Source organism: Lepus europaeus, chromosome 4 (assembly GCF_033115175.1).
Source record: "Lepus europaeus isolate LE1 chromosome 4, mLepTim1.pri, whole genome shotgun sequence".
In the NCBI taxonomy this organism is placed as follows: domain Eukaryota; kingdom Metazoa; phylum Chordata; class Mammalia; order Lagomorpha; family Leporidae; genus Lepus; species Lepus europaeus.
The window spans coordinates 49,312,236-49,322,057 of NC_084830.1; the positions used below are offsets into that span (position 1 = coordinate 49,312,236).

At 46.0% G+C, this 9,822-nt stretch overlaps 1 pseudogene; it reads right to left on the bottom strand.

The window, feature by feature from the left end:
- Positions 1–4,884: 4,884 nt before the first annotated feature.
- Positions 4,885–6,528, bottom strand: LOC133758677 (insulin-like growth factor 2 mRNA-binding protein 2; annotated as a pseudogene).
- Between the last annotated feature and the right edge of the window lie 3,294 nt (positions 6,529–9,822).

Consider the following 9,822-nt stretch of genomic DNA (forward strand, 5'->3'; position numbering starts at 1 on the left):
CCGGGAATATGCTGGGCTCTAAGCGCGGAGTGGTCCCCTTTGCTCTGAGAGCCCACAACAGGCTTGGGGGAAGGAATAGACCCTAATCAATCGAAAAAACAAATGCTTGTAAAATTGCAACTGAGGTATGTGCCACTGTGTCAGCGATTGCTGTGTAACAAATAATCGCAAAACTGAGTGGCTTAGCGGACCCGTTGGCCAACTCAGGGTTCTGTGAGGGCTGCCTGGGTTCATCTGCTTTGGTACTGCTCAGCTTTTACCTCTCAGGTCAGCTGGTGGATCTGCTGCCGGCTGGCTGGTCCAGGATGGCCTCGCTGTCATGTCTGGGGTGTGCAGGGCCAGTGTGTTTCTCACTCTGCAGATCAGCCAGGCTTTTTCAGGTGGTTTCAGTGTTCTGAAAAGGCAAGACAGGACAAATCCCACTGTGTAAGCCTTCTAAGTCTCTGCCTGGATCTTGTTCACTGATAAAGTGTTGGTCGGTGCAAGTCTCCTGGCCTTGCCCAGGGTCAAAGTGAGTGAGTACTCAGATTGTTATGGTTAGATATGTTTGGTGGTGGAGGGAGGGGAAGATTTATGGCTGTTTTTGGAACCTAATACACATATTAAGGGAAACTATGTGGCACCAAGCATATACTTAATATAGAGCTTTGGTTTGAACTAGTTGGGGAGGGGCTTCATTGAGAAAGTCATGTTTGAGCTAAGATCTAAAGAATAGGAAAGACTTAACCAGATGAAGAGAGTGAAAAACAGTCCATAAAGAACATTGTAAGCAAATTGCCTCCTTCTTCTTCCACCCCATTCCTATATGTACCCAGAATTCCATGTCTCATAAAGTGGCCCTTCCTTCCAGCTGATTATTTGAGTCAAAATCTTCTTTTCCACAGTCATGGTGCTGGCAATTTCCATCTCTTCCACCTTCAAAACACCTCTGGAACCATTCCATCATCGCTTCTTCTACAGCCCCATAATGCAATTCATAATCGTTATTCACCCTCACTACAAGCCCTCCCATACTGGTCTCCCTGTGTCCACTATTCCATTCCGCAGTGTAAAGTCAAATGCGTGGCCGGTGCCGCGGCTCACTAGGCTAATCCTCCGCCTGCGGCGCTGGCACCCTGGGTTCTAGTCCTGGTTGGGATGCCGGATTCTGTCCCGGTCGCTCCTCTTCCAGTCCAGCTCTCTGCTGTGGCCTGGGAAGGCAGTGGAAGATGGCCCAAATGCTTGGGCCCTGCACCCACATGGGAAACCAGAAGGAAACACCTGGCTCCTGGCTTTGGATCGGCGCAGTGCGCCGGCCGTAGCCACCATTTGGGGGGTGAACTAACGGAAGGAAGACCTTTCTCTCTCTCTCTCTCTCTCTCTCTCTCTCTCACTAACTCTGCCTGTCCAAAAAAAAAAAAAAAAAAAAAGTCAAATGTGTACATCAGATCATGCCAGCCCCATAAGGCCTCCTGTATTCTGAGTATGTTAAATCCTTACTCTGGTTGGAAAGACTACATCATGTTCCTGTCTACCACTTGCCTTCTGCTGCCCCACTGTGCTCTAGCCACCTCATCCTACTGTCTGTTCCTAGCATGGGTGAAGCTCATCTCAGAGTCACTTTGTCTTTATTCTCTTTGCCTGGAATGCTCCTTCCCTAGGCCTTCAGTGTCTGGCCCCTGCTTATCATACAGGACTGAGCTTAAAAGGTACCTACAGAGTGGGGCTTTCTCTGATCACCAGAGTATTATAATATCACTCTTTTTTGTTTCCTTTGAAAACCACATCACTTTCTGAAATTAGCACATTTATTTATATGTTATTTGACTTCTATGATAAAATGTATTCTCCATGAAATTAGGCACATTGGTATCTTATTCACGTTGTTTTTCTAGTACAATCACAGTGCTTGACCTGTAGTAGGAACTCAGTAATTAGCTGAATTTATCAGTGAATAAATGAGTGACGAAAACCTCATGACAGCAGGAATGTGATACGTGTGAGGAAGTGGAAGAAAGCCAATGAGGCTGGCGGGAGGAGGTAGCATTGTTGTGTGAGATATGGTTGGAAGGGTCACACAGGACATTTGGCCATGCTAAGTAGTTTGGAGATCTTTTTTTTTTTTTTTTTATTAATTAGTATTCTCCAGAGATACAGAGCCAATAAGATATATGCTTGTATATAATGTACAATTCTCTTAGAAGGAATTGGCTTGAGAAGTCCCAAGATCTGCAGTCCAGCAGCTGGAAGAGACTCAGGAGAGCTAATGTGTCATTTGAGACCAAGTCCAAAGCCGGAGAACTGAGAGCGCCATGGTATAAATGCCAGTCTGCAAGCCAGCAGGCCTGAGTGCCATCACTCTCATGAGAAGCAGCTGTGATGCTCCTCATAGGAAGGCAGGGAAAGACCGGTGTCCCAAGTCAGACAGTCTGCAAGGAGTAGTTCCCTCTCTCTCAGCCTTTTTGTTCTGTTCAGGGCTTCAGTTGACTGAATGAGGACCACCACATTCAGGGGGCAGTCTGCTGTTCTGAGTCTCCAGATTCAAATGTTCATTTCATGTCTAGAGAACCCTCCCCCTCAGACACACACATCTGACCAATTGGTTGGGTGCCTGTGACCTAGTCAAGTTGATACCTAAGTTAACCATTATCTGACATCAGTGTGAAGGTGTTACTGTGATAGAGCAGGACTATCTTGCCCATCATGTAACTCTTAAAAGTTTTTGCAAAGGCCTCATGTAGAATACATTCAGTGTTGAGCAAATGTACCTTGAATTGCATTCTTTTAGCTTCCACTCAATATGTGAAATGAATGTGGTCTAGGGATCCTTTTCCTGAGATAGGAACTTTTTGATCTTAACTCTCTTGCCACAGACACTTCAAAACATGCATCAGTGCTGTTCTTCTCTTTTTGCTACTCAGGCACTTCTTTCCTATAAGCTACACTTTCTCTTAGGACACGTGTCTCATTGAAGAGGAGCTGGGAGCTTGGCAGGCCATGTGCCTTGGCCAAGGTCACATGATGATATGATAGGGGAGCTGGAATTAAATCCTTTGCCTTTCCTCTCTAGTGTTTTTTCTACTGTGCCAAGATGCAACTCTCTCTCTCAAGAATGATAATTTTGGGGGCTGGTGAACATCCCATATGAGTGCTAGTTCAAGTCCTGGCTGCTCTGTTTCTGATCCATCTCCCTCCTAATGTGCCTAGGAAAGCAGCAGAGGATGGCCCAAGTATTTGGGCCCCTGCTACCAACATGGGAGACCTGGATGGTGTTTCAGGTTCTTGGCTTCAGCCTGGCCCAGCCCTGCCCATTGTGGCCATTTGGGAAATGACATTTTCCTCCACACCCCACTTCTCTCCCTCTCTGTAACTCTGCCTTTCAAACATAAAAAAGATAATTTTTCAAATTTCTTAACAAATGCAAAATTGGAATGTTGTTCTATATTTAGAAGAAAGAAGGAGCAGTATTGTTAGTCAATTATTGGCTATGGCATTTTGAAAATCTGTGGAAATTATTGTTCCAGGTTATAAGTAATATAGGCTTGCTTGCTTGTGTTACGTTTATATTGTCTTTTGTTGTATTTTTAAAGAAACCATTTATTTATTTGAAGGAGAAAGGAAGAGAGAGGGAGAGATTTTCCATCCGACGGTTCATTCCTCAAATGGCTGCAACAGCCAGGGTTGGTCCAGGCTGAAGCCAGGAGACCAGAGCTCTATCTGGGTCTCCCATGTGGTGCAGGGGCCCAAGTGCTTGGGCCAGCCTCTGCTGCTGTCTCAGTTCATTAGTGAAGAGCTGGATCAGAGGCAGAATAGCCAGCACTAGAACTGGTACTCCAATAAGGATACCAGCATTGCAGGCGACAGCTTAGCTCCCTGTGTCACAGTGCCAGCTCCTGTCCTGACTTCTTAAAATACTGAATGATATTTATGTATCATGAAAACAGCAGAGTGTTATTTTGTGTAAAATTGAATGAATTCCAGTTTATTTAGTATGACTCAGGAGGGGTCCAGTGGAAGCAGAGTTTTACCTTAGCTTCCTTCACTCAGTTATTCTACATTAGTTACCAAGAACTTGTCAGGTACCAGATGCCAGATTCCTACTATTCCTGAACTCAAGTGCTCTGAGTAAGGGAGAAGGAGACACTGTACACATAACTGGATACTTTTAAAATTTCTTTTCCAGTGTTATTTCTTTAAGACTTTAGAAGTAACGATATGATTTAAATTAGGTAATTTTTTTTAAATAGTATTATTTTGCTAATCTGAGCTTTCTCCTCACCCCCTAGCTCCTGTTTTAGAAAGATGTTAACTGATCATGTTATATTGTATTTATTTGCTAACAGTGGGTTCATGCCCAACAATATAACTTCAAATCCAGCTGTTCAATGATAAGGAGGTTAATCAAATTGTTTTAACATTTACACATAGAAGTTAAACGTTTCTCCTTTAAAAGTTTTAGTTTTTCTGTTTGGTTTTGTTTATTTATTTTAGCATTTAGATTAGTTGAGGGAATGTAGGTTCGCCCTCTAGTGGTGAATTTGTTTCATAAGCCTCCTTGGTCAGCTCTGGAAGTGAGGGTTATAGACAGGAACTGCCCAAGACTTCTCTCTATTATGACTTTTTTTTTTTTTTTTGACAGGCAGAGTTAGACAGTGAGAAAGAGAGACAGAGAAAAAGGTCTTCCTTTTCCGTTGGTTCACCCCCCAAATGGCCGCTACAGCCGGCGCCGATCTGAAGCCAGGAGCCAGGTGCTTCTCCTGGTCTCCCATGTGGGTGCAGGGCCCAAGCACTTGGGCCATCCTCCACTGCCTTCCCGGACCACAGCAGAGAGCTGGCCTGGAAGAGGAGCAACCGGGACAGAATCCGGGTTTGGTCTCATTCTGTCAAGTGTTGGAAGGGCTACATTCATCCGTTGTTTTGCTGGTGCCTGTGGGAGCCTCGCTTGCTGCGCTGTGAGGTGACTCCTTGAGGATATTTCTGCTCCTGCTGCTTTACCTGTTGTACAGTTTCCCTGATCTTGCACTGTGCAGTCTGGCTAGCAAAGAAATGCCCGATAATCCTGACGACCATGTCCTCATTTTCATCTGGTGTTTGGTCACGAGGCACGATGACTTCTGCGCTGGTTAAGTTCCGCAGTTCATTCATAGTTTTGCCACCTTTGCCAATCACCCGGTAGCTGTAGAAGAGGGCACCCGGATGTGGGCTTCCAGCTTCACCTCTTCTTTGGGGTTAAAGAAATTTTCATCTTTCAGCTTCCCAAAGATCCGCTCCTGGGCCTTGAACTGGGCTTCGGGTGGTCCAGTGATGATGAGCCTCCTTTCGCCGACATCCAGGCCTTCTGCTGGGGCAATCTTGATGGAGGCCCCGGTGAATCTGGCCAGCTGCTTGATGTGTGCGTCCTTCTTCCTGATGATGGTGCCCGCAGCCTGGGTTGGGATGAAGAGATTCACAATCTCCTGCTCTGGGTAGGAGTGGTGGTGCGGGAACGGGCCAAACTGGTGATGAGGGTACAGGCTGGAGAAGTATCCCGAGTGGGTGTTAACAGCCAGCATATCATTTTCAAAGGCCTCACACAGCTTCTTCATGATCTCAGCCTCGGCACTGGCACAGGCCTCAACGGTGTCCTTCACAGTGATGGTTCTTTCAGGGTTGTATATGCTCAAATCCTGGAGTGATGAGATTGTCATCTTGGTCCCCATCTCATGCTCAATTTTCTTTAAATTTCTGCCTTCTTTTCCAATCAGTCTTCCAACTAAGCCATTGTGGGCCAAGGTTTTCAGAGGAATCTCTTTGGCTAGTTTGGTCTCATCAGCCTCTTTCTGCAGGATTTCAAGAATCACGTGGCATGCTCCAGAGGTCCCCTCTGGGGTAGCATGGATAGTGACAGGTTCTCTGCAGCCCCAGAGTCCTCCTTTCTATGGATGTCCACTCGGGACTGGGTCTGCTTAGTGATGTTCTTTATGGTCAAGCCCTCCTCTCCAATGGTGGCACCAACAAACTGGGTGGGGACCTGGATCTGCAGCAAGAAATTGATCTGGCCTGAGAAGAGCCCCCAGGGCTCGCTGAGGGGGTGAAGGGGAGCTCACCTCTTCATCCGGGATGTAGGAAATCTTGAAGGAGTAGCTCTCAAACTGATGCCCGCTTAGCTTCTCCATGGCTGTCTTTGCTTCTTCTCTTGCTGCATATGTGACGTTGACAGCAGCAGTTTCTATGTGTTGACTTGCTCCACATTCTCCACTGTCCCATACTGAACCAAAAGTCCATCCAACACCTCCCACTGCACGTGAGGAGGGATGTTTCCAATCTGAATTTTCCTGCTCCTTAGCTTTTTTAGACATCAACTTCCATGATTTTCCCATGCAACTCCACTTCACCCGAGAGGGTCTCTATGGCGCGGATGGCCCAGTTCTGGTCGGGGTAGTCCACGAAGGTGGAGCCAGACTTGAGCAGGACCTGTCCCGACAGGGGCAGCTTCCTGTCCCCAAAGAGCTCCCGGAGGCTGTTGGCTGTGACATTGGGGCTCAGGTTCCCGATGTAAAGCTTGTTCATCATCCGTGTCTTCCCGAGAGCCGGCAGCTTCCGGCGCGCGGTACCTGGCGCTCCTTGCCTCCTCTACTGCCCTCCTCTCTTCTCCTCCTCCGCCTGCCCGCCACCCACCCCCACCCTCACCCACCCTCACCCATCCTCACCCATTCTCACCCATCCTCACCCTCAGCCTGGCTCCCCCCACTTCAGCCCGCCTGGCCCGCCCCAGGGCAGAGGCAGAGGCGGAGGCAGGGACTCCGCGCGGCTGCCTCCTTGGGGCAGAGTCCCTGGCCAGGCGGCTGTACACGGACCAACTTTTTACTTTCTTGATATTTTTTGAACACAAATGGTTTTTTAAGATTTATTTTTATTTATTTGAAAGCCAGAGTTACAGAGAGAGTGAGAAGGAGAGGTAGAGAGAGAGGTCATTCATCCGCTGGTCCACTCCCCAATTGGCCACAACAGCCAGAGCTGCACCTATCCGAAGCCAGGAGCCAGGAGCTTCTTCCCGGTCTCCCGTGTAGGTGCAGAGGCCCAGTGAGCTGTGGTTTTGATTCTGTCAAAGGAGTGTGTGCCTAACCTAAATCATGAAACATTGTTTCTCTATAATTTTATATTCAGTGCCTAAATGTATGTTTATAGTCTACTTTGAGTTAATTTTTATGTATAGTGTGACAAAAGGAGTCAAACTTCTCCTCCTCCTCCTTCTTCATATGAGCCCTCCTCCTCCTTTTCCTCCTCCTCCTCCTCCTCCTGCTTCTTCATATGAGTACTCTAGAACATTCATTGAAGCGTTCTTCCCCATTGAACTGACTTGGCACTTTTGTTGAACATTAATTGATCATTTGATTTCTGGATTTCAATTTTTTTAATTTATCTATATGTTTATTCTTATGCTGGTACTACACCGTGTTGATTACTGTATTTTTGTTGTAAGTTTTGAAATTAGGGGAAAATAGCATATTTTATTTAATTTTACAGATTTATTTATTTGAGAGGTAGAGTTGTTATAGACAGAGGCAGAAACAGAGAGAGGTCTTCTGTCTGCTGGCTCACTCCCCAAATGGCTGCAATGACTGTAGCTGGGATGATCCAAAGCCAGGAGCCAGGGGCATCCTCAGGTTCTCCTACATGGGTGCAGGGGCCCAAGCACTTGGGCTGTTTTCTATTGCTCTCCTGAGCCATTAGCAGGGAGCTAGATTGCAAGTGGAGCAGCTGAGACTTGAACTGGTACCCAATAGGATGCTGATGCCACAGATAGCTTAACCTGAGCCACATCACTGGTCCCAGAAAATAGGATATTTCAAAAACTTTTTAAAAATTAAAATATGAGTTGTAATTATATTGACTTTAATAATAGAGAAAAAGAAAATAAGGATATTTTACAATTTAGAAACCAAGTTTCCTGTTCTGTATGATTTTAGTTCCTAAAAAATCTTTATAGATTGAAAAACAATTACAAAACTCATGAGGAATTGTGGTTTTTGTATTTTCTAAGCAAGTAGTGCAATTTCAGATTCCATTCTTTCTTTTCAGTGAAAATGAGGAAATTTGTGTCCTTTATATTTCTCACCTCTCTTTCCCTCACATTTTGTTTTTATTAATAATACTATTATGTTATCAATGTTACTTACAATATATCTGAATCTATAACCCTTGTATAGTTTTTGAATTAATTTGGATATTGACTGTCTTCCAAAGACCCATGTATTAAAAGTTTCTTTCTCGGCCAGTGCCATGGCTCACTAAGCTAATCCTCCGCCTGCGGTGCCGGCCCCACAGGTTCTAGTCCCGATTGGTGCGCCAGATTCTGTCCTGGTTGCTCCTCTTCCAGTCCAGCTCCCTGCTCTGGCCTAGGAAGACAGTGGAGGATGGCCCAAGTGCTTGGGCCCTGCACCCTCATGGGAGACCAGGAGGAAGCACCTGGCTCCTGGCTTCGGATTGGTGCAGCACATCAGCTGTAGCAGCCATTTGGAGGGTGAACCAACAGAAGGAAGACCTTTCTCTCTGTCTCTCTCTCGCATTGTCTAACTCTGCCTGTCAAAAAAAAAAAAAAAAAAAAAAAAAAAAAAAAAAAAGAAAAGTTTCTTTCTCAAGATCTTATTTAATGGTGCTAATAGGGTGGAAAGTTAATCCAATTATGATATCTGAAGATGGCACTTTTGGATTGTGATTGGATTGTTAGGCTGGAGCCCCTATTGATCAAATAATGTTGGGGGCTGGTGCTGAGGGTTAATGCCCTGGCCTGAAGTGCTGGCATCCCATATGGGTGCCTATTTGATACTCAGCTGCTCCACTTCCTGTCCTGCTCTCTGCTATGGTCTGGGAAAGCAGTAGAAGATGGCCCAAGTCCTTGGGCCCCTGCGCCCGCGTGGGAGACCTGGCGGAGGCTCCTGGCTCCTGGCTTCGTCTGGCCATTGTGGCCAGCTGGGGAATGAACCATTGGATAGAAGACCCTTCTCTCTCTCTCTCTCTGACTCTCCTCTCTCTCTGTGTAACTCTGACTTTCAAATAAATAAATCTTTAAAAACAATGTTTGCTTTATTTTATTGTAACTTTTAAAAAAAGATTTCCTTATTTGAAAGGCAGAGTTAGAGAGGTAGATACACACACATACACACAGGGAGAGGGAGAGGGAGAGGGAGATGGGGTGGGGGGAGAGAGGGAGAGAGATAAAGAGGAAAAGAGAGAGAAAGGGAGAGAGAGATATGGAGGGAGAGAGGGAGATGGGAGAGAGAGAGAGAGAGAAAGAGAGAGCTTTCACTTGTTGGTTCACTTCCCAAATGGCTGCAACCCTGGCTGAACCCAGAAGCCTGGAACTCCATCCAGGTCTCCCTCATAGGTGGCAGGGGCCCAAGCACTTGAGCCATCTTTGAGTGCTTTTCCAGGCACATTAGCAGGAAGCTGGATCAGAAGTTGTGCAGGCAGGACTTGAACAGGCACTCATATGAGATGCCAGTGTTGCAGGTGGTGGCTTACCCATGGGGCCATATTGCAGGCCCCTGTAATTTGGCTTTATAAAAAGAAATACAGTTAGATATGCATGTTTCCCCTTGACGTGTGAAGCTCTGTGCCATCTAGGGACTCTTCTAGCAAGAACACCCACACCAGATGTCCAATCAGTGGTGCCACCCAATCTGTCTGTGAACCTCCAGAACTATGAGCCAAAATAAAGCTGCATTTTTCTTTATAACATTAGCTTCTCTCAGGTATTTCAATTGTAGCAATGAAAAGCTGACTGATATAAACCCACACAGTGCTTTAAACTTGATTCTGCATTTACATCAACTTAAAGCTCCTCAGTAGTGTGTTTCTTTC